Here is a 19,271-nt window from a genome sequence, read left to right as displayed (position 1 = left end):
TGCCAGCGGAAAGAATCCCTTTCCCCAGCCTGAGAAGTCAAGGAGGACTTCCCAGCAGAGGTGAGGCAGGAGCCACCAGCCAGGGGTCAGGGAGAGGGAGTCCGGGCATAGGTAGTAAGGGGTACAAAAGAGCAAGTGAGCAAAGGCAAGATCGCTGGGCTGTGTCTATACAGAGAACACTAAGTGGCTGGGCAGCAGTGGCTCAGGGGGGACTGTGCCAAGCAGTTCAAGGCTGAATTGGAGGGGGCAGGACCCAGCCACAAAGGGCTCCATAGCCATACCCATGACGATGAGCACAGGCTCACCAAGAGCTACAAAAGAGATTTAAGCAAAGGCATAGCTTGATCAGGTTTACATGTCTTTGGGAGAGGGAAGAAGTGGTTTTTTTGGTTTGGTTTTGTTTTTGTGAGCTGGCCAGGCCAGAAGAGATCTGTTTTGTGGATTTATATGTGTGTTTGTGTGTTTATTTGTATTAAACAAAACTCCCTCTGAGACAGGGGATATGAAAAGATAAACCAGTAGTTCAACAAATTGAGAGCATTTGCTTTTTTTCTGAATAAGTGGCCCAGAAACAGTGGGAGAATGGTGGACAGAGAAAAACCATAAGATATAAGGAGGCTGAGGCAGAGAGAAGGTAGTGAGGAGGCCAAAGAGGGAGGCTGGGGGAGGCCCAGAAGTGAGGAATATTCTAAAGCAAAGAGGGTGTCCAACATCAAATTTTAAGTGCACAGGAGCACCACACTTCAGGGTAACCCCACCCCAACCCCGTCCCCCACCAATCCTCAGCAAAAGTGATCTCTGTGTTGATGTGGGTCAGAGAGAAGGAACAACTCATGAGGCTCAGAGAGGACCCAAGAGGGTTGGGACAAGCAAGAAATAGAGTGGGGTGATAAGGATGAAGGTTGTTCCTCCCCAGGGGACTACTGTGGGTATTGGGTGCAGGGAGATGTTGAAACAGGGCTTGAGCCAGATTTCTTTACTGTAAGAAACGCAATGATGAGAGAGGGGTGAATAGCCACGTGGGCTGTAACCATACTCCGAAGGAGAATTTACAAGGTTAAATTCTGTCTATGTTTCCTTGAAAATCCCTCAGGCTGGACAGAGGAGGAATATGTGTATGTAAGTTAACTTTAAGTGGTGACCAAGGTGGAAGAGGGCTAATTAGTAAATATGTGAAGGATCCCAAGTTTCAAATATTGCTTTCTAATACTTCCCCCAGAGAGTTTAATTAAGAATGATTAGAGGGGGACCTGGCTCAGTGGAGCATCTGTCTTTGGCTCAGGTCATGATCTGGGGTCCGGGGATCAGGTCCCACATCGGGCTCCCTGCATGGAGCCTGCTTCTCCCTCTGCCTGTGTCTCTGCCTCTCTCTCTCTGTGTCTCGCAAGAATAAATAAATAAAAATCTTTTTTTAAAAAGAAAAAAGAACAATTGGATGTTTTTTGTTGGCTAAATGAGCCGCGTTAATGGCATGTGGATAGCGAGAAAGATATATAGGTATCTCTCCACGTGTACAAGAAAGCACACGAATCTAAAGCTTTGGGTCTGGAACTTTGGTTCTGTCCTTCCTCTTCTGTTCCACCTTCCCATCCACACACATATACAGAGGACTCTGTCGCCTAATTTGTTGGAAAAGTCCGTTGGTTCTGCCAGAAGGATTTTACCGCATGTGCCTCAGATGAACCCACGTCAGTTAGGGTATGCTGTTGTTACAAAGAGTTCTCCACCTCCTCCCCCCAAATAGAGTGGCTTAAAGCAGTTGATTAATCTCTCTAATAACCATCTCTAGGTGAGAGATCCAGGCTGATGAGACAGCTCTGCTCCAGGTAGTGATTCAGAGATCTAGGCTCTAACATCTTGGTGCTCTAACAGCCCATAGGGCATTGCCTTCCAGGGTCAGAGCTGAGTTATGGGATCTCCATCTTCCTACTTGTGGGAAGGGAAACAAAGGTAGCCCAGGTACACACAGCTTGACTCTCAACTTGGAGTATGAGTCTTTTTTTTTTTAAGATTTTATTTATTTAGTCATGAGAGAGAGAGAGAGAGAGAGAGGCAGAGACACAGGCAGAGGGAGAAGCAGGTCTCATGTAGGGAGCCTGATGTGGGATTCAATCCCAGGACTCCAGGATCATGCCCTGGGCCAAAGGCAGATGCTAAACTGTCACCCAGGGATACCCTGGAGTATGAGCATTAGTTGCCTTTTTTTTTTTTTTTTTCATTAGTTGCCTTTTAAGTTGGGTAAGTTGGGTCATCCCAGGAGATTCACTTGAGCGTTGCCTATGTCCCCTCTGCTCCCTTCCAATTGGCTCAGACTTGCTCACAGATCCACCCAGGATGAAAGACTAGGAAGTGAGGTATCTGGTCTCTGCCTATCTTCAATCCAAGCACCGTGAAAGAAGGGGACAGTGGAGTTTTACCACTCTGCCACAGAACCCTTCCTTAAGGTTCTTGTTAAAAGGACAGAGAATTGGCACTTCCCTACAGCAGGCCTAATCTAGTTTTTGTGCCTACTTATTAATCAGTGTTTGTAGGTAGGACACAATGCGGTGTCAGATTTCCTCTCAGGCAACATACTGATGGTGAGGTAGTGGAGGAGACCTGGCCACAGTGGAGGAGACCTGGCCACTCGGCTGCCGCGCACTCAGCACCTCCTGGGAGCTTGTTAGAAATGCTGAGTCAGGATTCAGCCTTTAACAACACCTGTAGGGGATTCTTGGCCAAGCATCCTCCTCCAGGAACTTGGTCTTGACTTTGGCCTCCCACCTAGACAGCTTTCTATAGGTTTTCACAGCTGGGAGAGCCCAGCCAGCGCCTATGACAGTGATTTTCAAACTGTAACTAAGGACCCACGAGTGGGTAGTGATATTATTTTAGCAGGTCATACCCAGCGTTGAAAGAAAAGTAGAAAAGATACAGTATAGAATAAAAAAGAAAAAGAAGACCGAGCGTATCACCCTGAGGATGAGCGTCGTGTGTAGTTAGGGAGCCGTGTGTAGGGTGTGGGTCATTCTCAAAAACCAAGACGGTGTTTGAAAGCCACGGATGCAGGCGGCTGGGCTCGGTGGCAGGAAGTTCACGCACCACAGTCACAGTCACATTCCTGGGGCCGAATCCCACTTCTGAACAGCAGCGGGGCTTGGGCCAACACTGAGCTACAACAGGTGCACCTGGACCTCCGGGGTGGAGGCGCCGTCGCCAGGCCAGGCCCCGGGAACCCATCTCCCGGGCGCCCTTCCTTGGCCCTCAAGCCATGCGCACCCCCTTTCTTTTCAGGACCGGAGAGCCCTGCGCCCGGACTTCTCAGCTCAGACCAAAGCCGGGAGTCCCACTGCTTTGGGCTCCACTTTCTCTGTTTGCAAAGGAAGGCACTTTCACCTAGGAGACCTTCCAGGAGCTCAGGCCGGGGGTCAGGGTCCCTGAGCGTGCCCAGGAGGCGCGCAATTGCCTCCTACCCCTTGCACGCGCGGGCTCCGGAGCAGCCCGCAGGGAGGAGCGGGAGGGAGGAGCGGGAGCAGCCTCCGCGGCGGGGCGGGCACCTCCCCTCCCTCCGCCCCCCCCCGCCCCGCCTCTGCCTCCGGAGCGGGCGGTGCGGCGGCGCCACCGTGTGGCCGCACGTGAGAGCGCCGCCGAGCATCCCGCTACCTGCCTGGGCCGTCTCGTCCAGAGCCACCCCGTCCCCGCCCCCTGCACATCCTCCCATCCCCCAGGGCACAGTGGCCGTCGCAGGGGCGGCGTCCCCTCCCTGCTCTCGCGGGGCCGGGGGCCGGGGGGAGCCTGCGGCCGGCGGCTCCAGACCTCACCGGCCTTGTCAACCGGGTCCCGGGTTCGAGGGTCCCTCGGCCCAGCCTCACGTTTTCCGGGCGTCCTCCCTGGCGAGCGGATCGCCGGTCGCGGGTCAGGTTCTGGGTTTACTTTGGGATCCTGCAGGGGAAGGAGGTATCCGGGCAGGCCCCCCGGGGAGGGTGCCCACCTGGACAGGGTTACAGGTGGAGGGCAGCCGGGCCCCTGCCCCGTCCACTCTCTAGCTGGTGGCGCGAGCCGCTGGGCAACAAGGGCCCCCCAGGTTCCGGGGGCACCTGGTCCCCCTGTCGGATTGGGGGAGGGGGGATGGCTCTGCCCAGCTCAGACCCTCCAGACCTGAGAGGTCTCCCTGCGAGCTCGGGCAGGTGGAAGAGGAAGATGCTCTCGCTTGCCCCCACCCCCACTTTAAGTTCCTTTAAAAAAATTTTTTTTTTTAAGATTTTATTTATTCATGAGACACAGAGAGAGGCAGAGACACAGGCAGAGGGAGAAGCAGGCTTCCTGCGGGGAGCCCAATGTGGGACTTGATCCCAGGACCCTGGGATCACGACCTGAGCCAAGGTAGACGCTCAACCACTGAGCCACCCAGGGGCCCCCAAGTTATTCCCTGAAGGTTCACCCTGGGTCCACCTTGGTGCCAGATACCCCTTGGAAAGGAACCCTGTGGGCGTGTGACAATGTAGAGCTAAGTCATTTGCCCTCTTGCTTCCCTGCCCCCAGCCTTGGAGGGGGGGTGTAAGAGGAGCGCATTATTGAGCTGGATCCGGGAAACCTGGGGATTTGGGAAGAAAACTCCAATCCGAAGGGTCAGCCTCTCCCTTGGTCACCACGCCCCCTGGGGAGCCTGACCGCAGCTTCCTGGTCTGTGAAATGGGAACACACTCACCCGTGTCTTGACTACTTCGAAGCTCACACGTGAATGAATGAAGTCAGAGAAGAACCTTGAGGTGAGAACCCCAGGTTAATCATCCGGCCTGCTGGGGGGATTCTGGGCGTTACTCTTGGGGATAGTGATGATGTTTAAATCTGAATTTGGGGCAAGTGCTCATGCTTTTTAAAACACTCATCAGATCTAAAGCAGAATCGCCGAATTAACCATCGCAGCGTTTGCAAAGCCATTATTAAGTGGCATTATTCACCTCACTAGTCCATGGAAGGGAGCTGAGGGACAGAGAAGGTCAATGTCTTGCCTTGGGTCGCACAGAGCAACTAGCGGAGTCGGGGTTCGACACCAAGGCTCCCAGCTCTCGAAGCCTCTCCCACCGCTGTGCTGCTGTGGAGAAGGTACTCAGAGTTTCTCTTCGGGGTTCTCTGGAGCCAGAGATCACAGAGATGTGCCTTCCAGGAAATACGGATTTTGCAACTGTTCTGTCAGAGTCCTCAGTTTTTAGAAGCAGGAGATTTTGTTCACACCATTCATGGGGGAAAAAAGAAAACCACCTTAACAATGAATTTTCCCTCATGCCTGTTCCTAAGAGCTCTCTTGGGGAGCAAGATGTTCTCTGTGTCTGGCAGCAATATCTTTTCATCCTACATAGAGACCAATGCAAAGTCCCTATTATACACCCCCTGCAATACTTCATTCTTTTTTATTCTTCACTGAGTTACAGTGATGTCTACATCACTTTTGTAGCTTTTAAAACAACAGCAAATAAACTAGTGTGTGTGTGTGTGTGTGTGTGTGTGTGTGTGCGCGCGCGTCCCAGACTATGGAGAGTTGGGTTTGGCGCAAATTGTATTTTCCAAAAGTGGTCACCACAAGACATCCCATCCCACCTGCTCTTAAAATGTACCCATGACACTCCTCTTGAACTTGTGTGGGCTGCAATTAATGGTGGCACAAGCCATGGTATAGGATTTCAGAGGCTGTATGGTAAAAATGCCATGCATGTCCACCTTGCTCTCTTGGGACACTTGTTCCCGGAACTCACCTGCCATGCTGTGGGGAAGCCAATCAGCCACTTGGAGAGGCCATGTGTAGGAACTCTGGCTGACAGCACCCACCTGACTTCCCAGTTTGCCAAACAGCCAGCATCAGTCCTCAGATATGTAAGCTAAAGGACTGAATCTTTAGATATTTCCAGTACCCCCACCTCAGCCCCAGCTGATGCCATATGAAGCAAAGATGAGCTTTTCCTGCCAAGCTCTGCCCAAATGGAAGATTCAAGACCAGAGTAAGTGATCATTGTTTTAAATCACGACATTGAGGAGGTTTGTTACACCACAATAGATGATTGGGATTATTTCTTCACACTTTTTCCACTAGGATGAACTGCTCTGCAGTGAACTTCCTTAGGCCTATTGTCTTCTGCACACACCTGAAGGTTTCCCTAGGGAGACAATCTAGACACCACATTGCTGGGCCCAAGTATAAAACTGAAAGGGAATCCTGTAGAGCAGTTAAAATGAATTAACCGTATCTACATCTACCGAAATGGGGCCATCTTGAAAACAATGTCAAGGGAAACATGCAAGTTTGGAAAATGATACAGTATGGTATTACATATGTAAAATGCTAAGAACACTGAGAACAATGTTATATGTTGTTTATCTTCTGTACATGTGGTAAAAGTGAAAACATACAGGGAAACAATACACATAACTGAGTGAATGTGATGAAGCTGTAGTAGTACCCATAACATTTCATTTCTTAAAACAAAACAAAACCCACAACTGAAGATCTAAAGTAAATACTACAATACTGACATCTGTTAAATCTGGGTGTGGAGGTATATGGGTATTGTTCTTTTAAATTTATCTCTATATTTTGTATATGTGTTATGTATTGATGTTATGTCATTAAGAGTCATTTGAATATTCCATTATTTTTAAAAAGTTTTAAAACTCTCAACTCATCCTGAATTGTGGTCATGGTAATTTTGTCCCCTTGTGGTTTTCTGTGATTTTTCTGTTGGATCACAAAACTGATTGATTAAAGCCCGACCTTTGGATTTTGATTGACAGATCATTCAAGTCAAATACCACCCCTTTCCCACCATGCATTCTTTATCCTGACCACGCTTAAGGACTCTTCCTTTAAATAACAAAGGCTCCTTTGGTTTCCCCAACTTTACATGAGATAGTCCTTCTGTCTGGAATATTGATCTCAGAGATTTAGTTTCAGTAATCATTCTCACACCCTATGTCTCATTCGATCCTCACCAGCCAACCGGCGACAGTTATAATAGCCTACCATTTACTAACATTACTTATATGAGCCAAGCATCATGTCAAGTGCCTCACATATGTTTTCTTTTTTTAAGTAGGTCTGTTATTGTCTTTTTTTTTTTTTCAGACAAAAAAAAAAAGACTTTGGCTTAAATATTAGTTGCTCTCATGGTGGTGGTGGTTGTGATCATTATTTTCCCAAAACCTTGGTGGCAGAGCAAGAGTCAACCCCAGGCCCCGTTCAGAGTCCACATCCTTGGCCATTGGACCCTCCTGCCTCTTGTGAGAAAGTAATTCTTTTTTTTTTTTTTTTTTGAAAGCAATTCTTTTACTTCTCAAATTACAAATAAAGAACCAGATTCTCAGAGTTTCTCTCCTGGTCTACCGGATGAGCTCTTCATTCTTCCAGATGCACTGAGATGTCACCACATTTGTGAAGCCCTCCTGTGGCCAATTCCTCCATCAGAGCAGTTACTCTGGTAACTCATTTTACCTGTCTGCACAAGGCACACCTTATGCAAAATGGCTCACAGACATCTCAACCATCTCCCTAGAACAAAAACCAGAAATCCCTTCTCATCTTTACCAAAGAAAGTTGAAGGACTGCCTGACTTGAGAACTGGGAGTCAAAGATAGATACCCGGAAAGCCCTGGAAGAGCAATACCAGTAGAACCAGAATGACGGTGCATTGGGCATTTGACACACACCAGGAACTGGGTCAAGTTGTATACATGGATTTAATTTTCACAAAATAGAATGAACCATTGTTTTTCTCTTTTCAGCAAGCAGTGTGTCCTGGTTTCTATGTCAGTGATGGCCCAAATCAAAATTTGTCGGGAAGATTTTGAGGAGACAATAGGAGGTCTTAGTTCAAAAGTTTGCCATGTTATCATCACCCAGTGAGAAGATTCCCAGCAATGTGGCTCCTCCAAGCCTGGGGTGGCATTTGTCATATCCTGGGGGGCAGGTGTAGCAGTGCCATTTAATGATACCATCATCCCATGCTTTGTCAATCTCTCTTTTCAGGAGTGACAGGCAATACTGTGTGGACTGATCTGCATTGTGCCATTAGATACTGACCAAGTCTCTTTTATCAGACTTGCTTTTCGTGGGAAGTTTTGAAAGAATGTTGGCACGGCTCTCTTCTCTTTCGACACCCCATTCAATTCACTCATTTAAACCTTCCTGTGATGTTGTGCATAGGAAGCTGTAAAGCCACATGAGGACAGCTGAAACCAGTGACTCAGGTGACCCCAGGGCTCTGTGTCTCAGTTTCTTGTCTGAGGATCCATCTGCTCAGCATCCACTGTACACTAGGTGGTGGATAGGTCAACCCTCACATCTGAAAATTTTGCTGAAAGGCGGAGATTCTTAGTGTATATCAAGTTCTGTGCTGTCTGACAGATATTTTACCTGGTTCTGTGAAAGCTTCAAGGGAAATGAAAAGGTTTGGTCTCCATCCTCAAAGAGCTTACTGCCTGACTGCAGGGACAAAAGAAAGTCCTGTGAAAAACGTACAAAACAGTGAGAGTATGTCTTATACCCAGGTTCAAAGGCCCATGAGTAAAATAAAGAGATTGGCCAAGACGGGGAGAAAAAGCAACTTCCGTTTCTAACCCCATCTCTTCTTCCAAAGGGCAAAGGAAGGATCTGATCTGATTTTATGAAACTCAATCTTGATCTTCCAGGCCCCAGTCATCCAGTGACAGGAGCCTTTAACTCTCATTCCAACCACCAGAAGACAGTTCAAGTAGGGCCCAAGTGGAGGACCACCCAGAGTTAAAGGTATAATGAGAAAGAGTTTCTCATCTCCTTCTCAGATGATGGTCAGTAATTAAGGAGAACTTAGATATTCCTTGCTTGGACCTTGTGCTGAAGTTATTAAGTGGCCCAAACACCTATCCCCAAGCAAAACACTGGAGAGAGCACTAGGAAACTATGTCATTATGTCTATAGAAAAAGCATTGACAAAATCCAACACCCTTTCACGATAGAAGTGCTAAAAAAAATAAAAAGAAAAGAAACCAACCAACCAACCTCCAAACTACTAGGTATAAAAAGGAAAGTCCTCAATCTGAAAAGGACATCCATAAAAGACCCACAACTAACATCATACATAATGGTGAAAGGCTGATTGCTTTCCCCTTAAGATCAAGAACAAGAGAAGGATGTCTTCCTCCTGCCACTTCTATTCAACATTGTCCTGGAGGTTCTAGTGAGGGCAATTAGGTAAGAAAAAGAAATAAATGTATCCAGATAGCAAAGGAACACTTTCATCTTGCATACAGAAAATCCTAAGGAATCCACTAAAAAACTATTAGGAACTAAGAAATTCAGCAGAGTTGTAGAGTATAAGATCAATATACAAAAATCAACTGTATTTATATATACTAGCAATGAACAATCTAAAAGTGAAATTAAGGGCAGCCTGGGTGGCTCAGCGGTTTAGTGCCGCCTTCAGCCCAGGGTGTGATCCTGGAGACCGGGGATCGAGTCCCGCGTAGGGCTCCCTGCAAAGAGCTTGCTTATCACTCTGTGTCTCTGCCTCTCTCTCTCTCTCTCTCTCTCTGTGTGTATCTCTCATGAATGAATAAATAATATCTTTAAAAAAATAAATAAAAGTGAAATTAAGATAATCACTACATTTACAATGGCATAAAAGTAATAAATACTTTGGAATAAGTTTCACATAAGAAGTGCAAAATTTATACTCTCAAAGTAAAATTGAAGAACATTATTGATAGAAATTAAAGAAGATTTAATAAATGGAAAGACATCCCGTGCTCATGCATGGGAAGACTTAATACTGTTAAGGGGGCAATAGTCCTTATATTATCTACAAATTCAAAACAATCACTATCACAATCTGCAGCCATTTTTGTGGATTTCAAGAAGCTGATCCTAAAATTCATATGGAAAAACAAGGAACCTAGAATAGCCAAAATAATCTTGAAAAAGAAGAACAAAGCTGGAGGACTCATATTTCCTGATTTTAAAATTTATTACAAAGCAGTGATTATCAAGACAGTGTGGTACTGGCATGAGGACAGACATAAAGAGCAATGAAACAGGATTGAGGAGCTACAAATAAATGCTCATATGTATGGTCAGTTGATTTTCAAACATAGTCCCAAAATAATTCAATGGGAAAAGAGTAGGGGTTTTTTTGTTTGTTTTTTGTTTTTAACAAACAGTGTTGGAACAACCAGATATCCCAATGCAAAATAATGGATTTGAATCTCACATCATATAAAAGAATTAATTCAAAATGAATAGGAGACCTAAATGTAAGAACTAAAACTATGAAACTCTTAGGGAAAAAACTGATATGAATTGTGATCTTGGGTGAGGGAATGGTTTCTTAGCTATGGCACCAAAATGCAAGTGACAATTAGAAAAAGAAGTAAATCAGACATCAAAATTAAAAACTTTTTTTTTTAATCCAAGGGCAGCATCAACAAAGTGAAAAGATCCACAGAATGGGAAAATATTTTATAATTATATATCTGGTAAGGAACTTGTATCTTGAATATATGAAGAACTCCAGCAACTCAATAATAAAAAGACAACCCGATTTAAAAATGGGCAAAAGATATGCCTATTTATTTCTCCAAGGAAGTTATACAACTGATCAATAAGCGAAGATGCTTACTGCTATTAGTCAGCAGGAATATTCAAATCAAAACTGTAGTGAGATACCACTTCACACCCAATGGGTTGGCTATAATTAACACACACACACACACACACACACACACACAGAAAATAAAAAATGTTGGCAAAGATGTGGAGAAACTGAAATGTTCACACATGACTGGCAGAAATAAAAAAACAGTGTAGCCTTTTTGAAAAATCATCTGGCAGTGTCTCAGAAAGCTAAACATAGAGTTACTGTATGACCCAGCCCAGCAATGCCATGTCCAGCTGTATATCCAAAAGAAATGAAAACACATGTCCACAAAAAGTTATATATGAATGTACATGGCGGCAATTATTCATATAATATGAATTTTTTATTTTATTCATCTTATATTACATTTATATATTTTTTTATATTATTGTGCGTGCCGTTATGCCCACTCACGTAAAAACCAAAAAGTGGAAATAACCAACTGATGAGTGGATGAATAAAATGTAGCATATTCTTATAAGGGAATGTTATTGGACAATAAAAAAAGGAGCCAAGTACTGACACATACTACTACAACATGGATGAACTTTGAACACATATGGAGGAAAAAAAGTTAGATCAGCGATCCCCGGGTGGCTCAGCAGTTGAGCGCCTGCCTTTGGCTGGGGCCTAATCCTGGAGTCCTGGGATCGAGTCCCACATCGGGCTCCCTGCATGGAGCCTGCTTCTCCCTCTGCCTGTGTCTCTGCTTCTCTCTCTCTCTCTCTCTCTCTCTCTCTCTGTGTGTCTCTCATGAATAAATAAATAAAATCTTAAAAAAAAAAAATCAGTTGTAGGACACCATGTAGATGAAATATCCAGAACAGGCGAATCTGTAGAGACAGAAAGAGTGGGAAATGACAGCTAAAAAGTACAGGTGTTCTTTTTGGGGTGATATGATTGATTTTGGTGATGCTTGCATAACTCTGTGAATATACTAAAACGGCTCAATTTAAAATGGTAAATTGTACGGTATGTGAATAAAGTTGCTAATGTTAATGAAGCTGTGGAAAAAAGTTATCAGTGCTGTTGCAGGAGACTTTGGGAATGAAAGAAGCATTAGCAAATTCAATACATACTTTCATCAGAAGATGCAACATGATTTCAGAAATGTTGCAAGATGCCATCTGGGAATTGAGAAAGCTTGGTAATATACCCATTTTGTAGATGAGGAAATTAGGTCCTAGAGAGTTTAATAATTTGTTCAAGGTTATCTCGTTAGTAAGTGTCAAGGTCAGCCCTTGGTGGCAGGGCAATCACTGTAATGTCAACTCCAGGGGTAGTGATTTCGTCACCTTAAATTTAGTCTAAGGAAACTTGAGCAGTGTTGATTCTATTAAAAGCTTGGCGGAGTGCCATTTGGATATGAACACTGGACTCTGGGAGCTTCTAAGAGATGGAGCCCAGGCAGACACCTCTTCCTGCTTTGACATCGGGTCCAGGATGTATGCAATGTATCATCGTGGGGAGGCATGCACCCCAGCCAGACCTGTGCTCAGGGGATCCAAGGACAGCAGGCCTGGGAAGCTCTGAACCTACCCATGGGCCTGGGGCGGAGCTTGTTTGCCCCATGTGGTTGTGGCTTTATCTCCAATTCACTCACCCAATCCCTGGGACCATCAGTCAGATTGGTTTACATACCTCATGAGTGTCTTTTGTATTTATTTTCCCTCTGATCCCAGGGACACAATTTTGCAGTGGTTTCAGTGTGTGAGCCGAGGAGGACTGGTTGTGTTTCGGTGGAGCAGTTCTGTTCATTCAGTATCAGTAGCCAAGAGGCCATGGGTTCCTAGTAGACTTTTTTTTTTTTTTTTTAATTTAAAGAGGTTCCTGGTGTACTGCAAAGTTAATTAAACCATGTGCTGCCTTGTCTGTTTACTTTATGGTTTGTGAATTCTCTATTTTTATGGGCGAGAAACCCAAGTGCAGAGGCCATGTGTCTCATTCTGGGTAACCCAGCAGCCACAGCTCTCAAGATCCTATACTATTAACCCTGTGAGGGGTCCTCTACTCACATCTAGGTCATCCACCTACCAGGGTGGTCTGAGTGTGGGGTCAGGACTATCCCCGAGGAGGGCATGAACTTGGAGGGTGCTGTAGAGTTTCCAAAGCACCACTTTCTCACTTTTCATTTTGATTCTCTTTATGTTCCTGAATTTATAGTGATACTCCTATTTTTCAGATGAGCAACTGAGGCTCAGAGTGGCTTGGTGACTTACTCAAGGTCACAGACCTAACCAGGATGTGAACCTTGGAATGTTAGGCTGAGATTCTTTTCCTACCCACTCCTTTTTCCCCTTGGTTTGTGACAGGAGAAAATCACTTATGGTCCACCCCCCATCTTCACCTTCCCTCACATCTCCATTTATAACCTAGTGAAATGAATTTGGCTTCAAAGGACACCCATAAGGGCCTTGAGGAAGAAAGGAGACATGAGTGGCCAATATGAGACTGTGGGGGTGTGTGGGGAAGAGAGAGGCAGTACCTTGTTCTTGGTGATAGGGGTGGGGGATCTGGGGAGACAAGACCCAAAAGCGTAGGTGCCTTGAACAGGCTAATAACTCGTCAACTCTTTCAAACCAGTGTCCTCTACTCTCTCTCTTTGCATTAACTGCTTTCTTCCAAATTGAAGAAGTAGTAAATGTCCATGATAAAAAAAAAAAAAGTTAAACTACTTCTTCCCATACCTTCGCCCTCCCAGAAGCTCTCGAGAGAGGACAGCCTGTCCTGTGTCTCCCTCAGGAACATTCTGGATATATACAAACACACACTTCCTCCCTTTTATTTTTACAAATGGAAACGTACTCTGTGCCCTGTCTTATACCACATTTTATTCCCTTATTTGAAGGTTCTTCCCTACTAGCTCACATAGATCTCATTTTCTTTTCTTTTTACAGATTTTATTTATTTATTTGAGACAGAAAGCACGAGCACGAGTGAGGGTGGGGGGAGGCAGAGAGGGAGAGGCAGAAGCAGACTTCCCACTGTGTAGGGAGCCTGACATGGGACTCAATCCTGGGACCCTGAGTCATGACCTGAGCCAAAGGCAGATGCTTACCTGACTGAGCCACCTGGGTGCCCAGATCTATCTCATTTTCTTCATTCTGTTACAATGGCACAGTATGCCATCCTATGGATGTTCCTTAATTTATCCAACCAGTCCCCAGTGCTGGGGTCATTTGGTTGTTTTTTTGTTTTGTTTTGTTTTGTTTTACAAATGTAGGCTGTTACAAACAGTGCTGGAAAAAAATCCTTATATGTTCATTTTCAGGTTTATCTCTGTAATGAATTCCTAGAAGCTGAATTGCTGAAGAAACTGCTGAATGCAAGAGAAAGGATATTTTACTCCCGATAGAGATTGCCAGATTGTCTGTTGTGCATCAGTCTGAACTCCTACCACCAGTCTCTGAGAATACCTGCCTCCCCTCAGTGTGACATAATTTTTCCATCTAGTGTTAGAAAAAGTGTTGTGGGCTGTATCATGACCCCTAAAGATATCAGGTCCTCATTCCTGGATCCTGTAAAAAGTTACATAATATGGAATAAGGCATCTTTACAGGTGTGATGAATTAGGAACTTTAACAGGGGGGAAATTATACAGGAAATTAGCCAGGTGGACCCAATGTCATCGCTGGCCTTTTAAGAGGGAGCTGGAAATTCGATTACCGGTAAAAGAGATTATGTGATGGAAGCAAAAGGAGGCAGAGGGAGAAAATGCCACATTGCTTCCTCTGGAGATTGAGGAAGGGGGCCGTGAACCAAGGGAAGCAGCTGGAGAACTTGGACAGGGTATAGAAATAGCATTTCCCCTGGAAGCTCCAGGAGGAGCTCTGCCAATACCTTGATTTTAGCCCAATAAAACCATTTTGGACTTCTTGATTCTAGAACTGTAAAAGGAAAAAGATTTCTGCTCTTTTGTTTGTTATAACAACAAGAAGGAGCCGATACAGGAGGGAAAGCTTAGTGCTATGGGGTGAGGGGCAAAAGGGCAACACATACACCTTAGCTCCCTGCTCAAGGGACGAAGTGATTCCCCTCTGGCCCCAGGCCTGTAACCCTTCCCCAGCAGAGCATGCCCAAAGCCTTGATGCTTCTTAGCCCCACTCCAGGGAAGGTGGCTTAAGCTAACGTCTGTTGCAAACAGCTTATTACCATCTTTCCTCCGAACACCCACACATCTCCCTGAGAACATGTGAACAAATCCCATTTTCTTTACCTTCCTTCGTTCCCAGGAATCCCTACAGATTTGCCCTTGGGACTTCACCTGCACGTGAACTTGGGATTTTTGCAGCACAAGATTTGCAACTCCCTGCCACAAAGCATTGGCGGGGAGGGGCCCTAACTGGATGTAATTTTGGGACTGCAAGGCTGCTTGGTCTCTGGAAGCTGTAAGTCCTCTTTGAGTTGAGGCTCTCCTGGTCCTTGGGGTGAGGTAAGCCATCAGTGTTCACAAGGATTTCTGTGACCTGGCTGGGAGGAACCAGATCTGAAGTTTGATCCATGCATTCAAAGGCTCAAATCTGGCTATGAGAGCTCCCCGAGGAAAGGGCAAATAAATCCTGTCTCAGACACGGCCTTCTGGTGCCTGTGGTTTGCAAGCAGATGTTTGATATAAAGTCCACCTGGTCCTTTTTTTATTTTTTAATTTTTTGATTTTAAATAGGCTCCATGCCCAGTGCGGAGCTCCATGCAGGGCTTGAAGTCATGACCCTGAGATCAGGACCTCAGCTGAAATCCAGAATTGGTCACTTAAATGACTAAGTCACCTGGGTGCCCCCTCTTGTCCATTTTTAGTTGTCAGGAAGATCCTGCCCCTTCCCCCGCCCACCTACTCATTCCCTGGTCTGGCTTGCCAAGTCCTGCTCTGGGCCAAGCAGGTGAGACTTATAGGGAAGTCTGTTCCCTAGGCCACCTGTTAGAATAATCCTGGGCTCCTGCACATCTCCCTCCCAGGCAGGTGGATCATGCCATGCAGCAAGATGACAGTCTAATTATCCCAACCATCAGAAACTTCTCCTGTATCTTTAATCTACCTTGACAATCCAGTGGCTTGTCACTTCGAGGCCTCTTAATTGGCTGCATGATTGACAAGGAGTGTGGGGGCTTTTTATTTTAAGAATTGAGGAGAGCCTGGGCCTTCAAAATTAGCTCACTTAGATGATGCCAGAGACCTAGTTTGCACCCAACATGGGCTAGAATCTGATTTTTTTTTTTTTTTTTCAGTCACTCTGATCCCAGGTAACTAGTGAAAATGATGAGAGAAAACCAGGCAACTTTCTGTGTTTATTATTTACCTTCACCAAAAGTCTCCGCAGCCCTCGGTTAACCTGACATTCTCTTTCAACAGCATTATGAAAAAGACTTCTACGGTCTGAACATTTGCGTCCTCTCGAAATTCATATGCTTTGGTTGCAGGTGATAGGAATGCAATTCCTTTTGTCTTGTTCATATACCTTCTAAGTCTGAGCTTTGACCTGCTTGGAGTCCTAGCCGAATTCAAGGGCTTCAACAGTATGGACAGGGCTCTGTCGCTTTTTCCAGCCCTCCATACTGCCTTCCTTCTGGGAAGTTCTTCCCCCCACAGGATGGTAAAGATGACCCCCTAGTGGGGCCAGTCTTTCCCTAGAGGTCCACTCTTCCAGAGAATGAGCAGATCTCTCTCTTGGGAATCCTATTACCCTTGCATTCATGGAAGGCTCAGATTGGTCCTCTCTGGGTCATGCACTGTCCTCTTGGATCAAGCACTGGTGGCAGGAAAGCAGAGTTCTGTGATTGGCCAGCCCTTCCCCCACCCTGTCATGTGACCAGGAGGCTAAGGGAGGTGCTGTGGTTGGTAAGTCTCATCAGAATCACCCGAACTAGTTGATTGAGCCGGGGGCCAGCCAGAAAAAGGCAACAAATGTCCCCTACAGACATGAGAATTGAAATTATTCCACATGCAATCACCCTGGCAGGTTCTGTGTCTCCACTTTTCTTTTAAATAGTCTCTCTTTGTCGACGATGTAGCCCATTATGACTAATGGCATATGACTCCCCGAGTTGTCAGAAGGGAAGGTTCTGAACATGTGGGAAACTGCTTCCATTTCCCCATTCTTGAGGCTTGGTGCTGCTGAGGGGGAATAGAGGGTTCTGCGTCCGGTCACAGAGACCTCACTGATCAACAGTGATTCTTGCCTTTCTGGAGGATGTCAGTGCCCGGGGTTCCGTGGGCAGGAGCTGATAAACATGGGGAGGAAGGGGCAGGCCCATTGCCCATGGCCTGGTCCACCTGACAGCCCTGCCAGGCCTGCCTTTCCTTTTCCTGGTCTTCCTCACAGTTTGGCTGGCATTGGCTTGGGCTCCTCTAGAATGTCTAATCAGAGGCTTGAAAACTTGCTGTTTTCTCTTTTCAGACCTTTTGTAAGCTTCAAAAAGAACCTTTCTTGATTTTCTCCCCCTTTCTCTGTCTGTGTATTTCTGGGAGGAGGGAGGCAAAGCCTTTGGAAGGAAGCTTTCTGGCAGAAAAATACTTGGAATTTACCTGGCCCATTTACCCATTTGAGACCAGAGTCCCTGCTACAGCTTCAGGAGATCCTCAGGATCTCAGCACAAATACTTCAAGGGACGGGGAGCTCACTCTCTGGCTGGCTGGTTGCATTGCTAAACATCTCTAGTAATTGGTTGTAATGTGCTTTATTGGAAGGGTAAATCTGCTTGTTAGTCTTAGTTCTGGCACATGAAATTTGACTCACCTTCTTCTATAGCCATTTAAATATTGGAAGACTGCTTTTGTGTTCTCTGTTAGCTAATATTTATTGAACCCACTCTTGATCTGGTGCTGTGCTAACAGCTTGGTGTGTTGATGCTCACTTAATCTTCCCAACAAATTGTGACATAGGTGGTCTTTTTATGCCCATTTTGTAAGTGAGGAAGCTAGGGCATGAGGAGTCACCAAGCTGATCTGTCAGACTGGTCTGATCCAGATCCAGTGTGATCCAGAGCTCACACTTGCAACCCCAGGAGCACCCCAATTTTTTTAAACAAAATAAATCATATAAATTCAATGTACTAAGTAATCTAATATCCTTCATGATGGCCTTTTAAATCTCCAGAAGGGCCCAAGGAAGAGGACAAGCTTTATTTATAAGCGGGGGAGAGGAGGTGTGGAGATTCAACCCAGAGAGGATAAGGAGGCAGAAGCCAAATCGGAGCCCCGTGGCACCTGAGTATCCACCACTGAGGGCAAAGCTGAATTGTTATGGGCTAGGAAAAAGGTACTGTGGTGTAATTGTTACAGTCAGAGGTTCAGGAGACCTGGATTTTATTCTAGGCCATGTCAAAGAATCAGGTTAAGTACCATGTGTTAAGTACCCACTGAGAAATGGGGATACCCTTTAGCTCCACCCACTTTCCAGAAAGGTTATAAGAAACCAATGCCCTATTAGGGGTGGATTTTGGGACACCTGGGTGGCTCAGTGGTTGAGCATCTGCCTTTGGCTCAGGTCGTGATCCCAGGGTCCTGGGATCGAGTCCCACATGGGGCTCCCCGCAGGGAGCCTGCTTCTCCCTCTGCCTGTGTCTCTGCCTCTCTCTTTGTCTCTCATGAATAAATAAATAACATCTTAAAAAAAATAAAAAGATGGGTTTTGAAGCCCTTGAAAAAAAGAACGGTAATAGAAAAACCCAGCTATACTTTTATATAATCAGTGTACATGGGCCAGTTTCTGACTGTAACATGGATTCCTTCTGAGACCATCAAAGAGTCAGCCAGAAACCTATGATGTGATGAGTGTGTTCTAGGAGAGAGGGTAAAGCATTTGTCTCCCATGAGGCAGCGATGGGGATGTGCTGAGGAGGGAGATCATTTTGTTTAAAGAAAACACCCGCATCTCTCTGCATTTGTGTAAATGAATGCATCTTGCTCTTCTTGGCCTCATTGAGCATTCTTAGAGTCAGCTTGAGGACAGTTTGTTTGTGACTTAATTTCTGTAGCTGGAACAGTTAATGTCTGAGCTCATTATTGTATTTGTTCTCTCTTCTCCCACTGGGCAAATTTAGCTTGCCTTAACCACTCTGCACAGTGTATGTACAGATCCATCTTCCCCAAGCATTCCTTTCATCCTGGTGGATTTCATGGCTTTTTCCCTGCAGAAGAAGGTATAACCTCCTCAAATGAACACCCAGCTCACCTCTCCCATCTCATCTTCCCCCCTTCGCTTCTGGAGGAGCTTCTTTATTTCAGGCAATCTTGCCTTCCGAACTGTTGCATAGTTGTGCATCCATCCCCATGATCAGTTTTAGAACATTTCCGTGACTCACCAAAAGGAAACCCCAATGACTGTTACCCATTGCTCTCAGTCTTCCAGCCCCTTAAGCCCTGAACAACCACCTATCTACTATCTTTTTTTTTTGCAGATGGGCCTATTCTGAACATTTCATGTAAGTGGAATCCTGCAATGTGAGGTCCTTTGTGACTGGCTTCTTCCACTTAGTATGGTCTCTTCCAAATTCATCCATGTCGTAGCATGTATCAGTACTTTGTTCCTTTTCATTGTCCAATACTATTCTGTTGTCTGGGTGTACCATATTGGTTTATTCACTCATGGATATTTGGGCTATTTCCACTTTGGGGATATTATGAATAATGCTATG

Source organism: Canis lupus, chromosome 8 (assembly GCF_011100685.1).
Source record: "Canis lupus familiaris isolate Mischka breed German Shepherd chromosome 8, alternate assembly UU_Cfam_GSD_1.0, whole genome shotgun sequence".
NCBI lineage: Eukaryota > Metazoa > Chordata > Mammalia > Carnivora > Canidae > Canis > Canis lupus.
The sequence above is the reverse complement of the archived record's forward strand: the minus strand, read 5'-3'. Positions refer to the sequence as shown.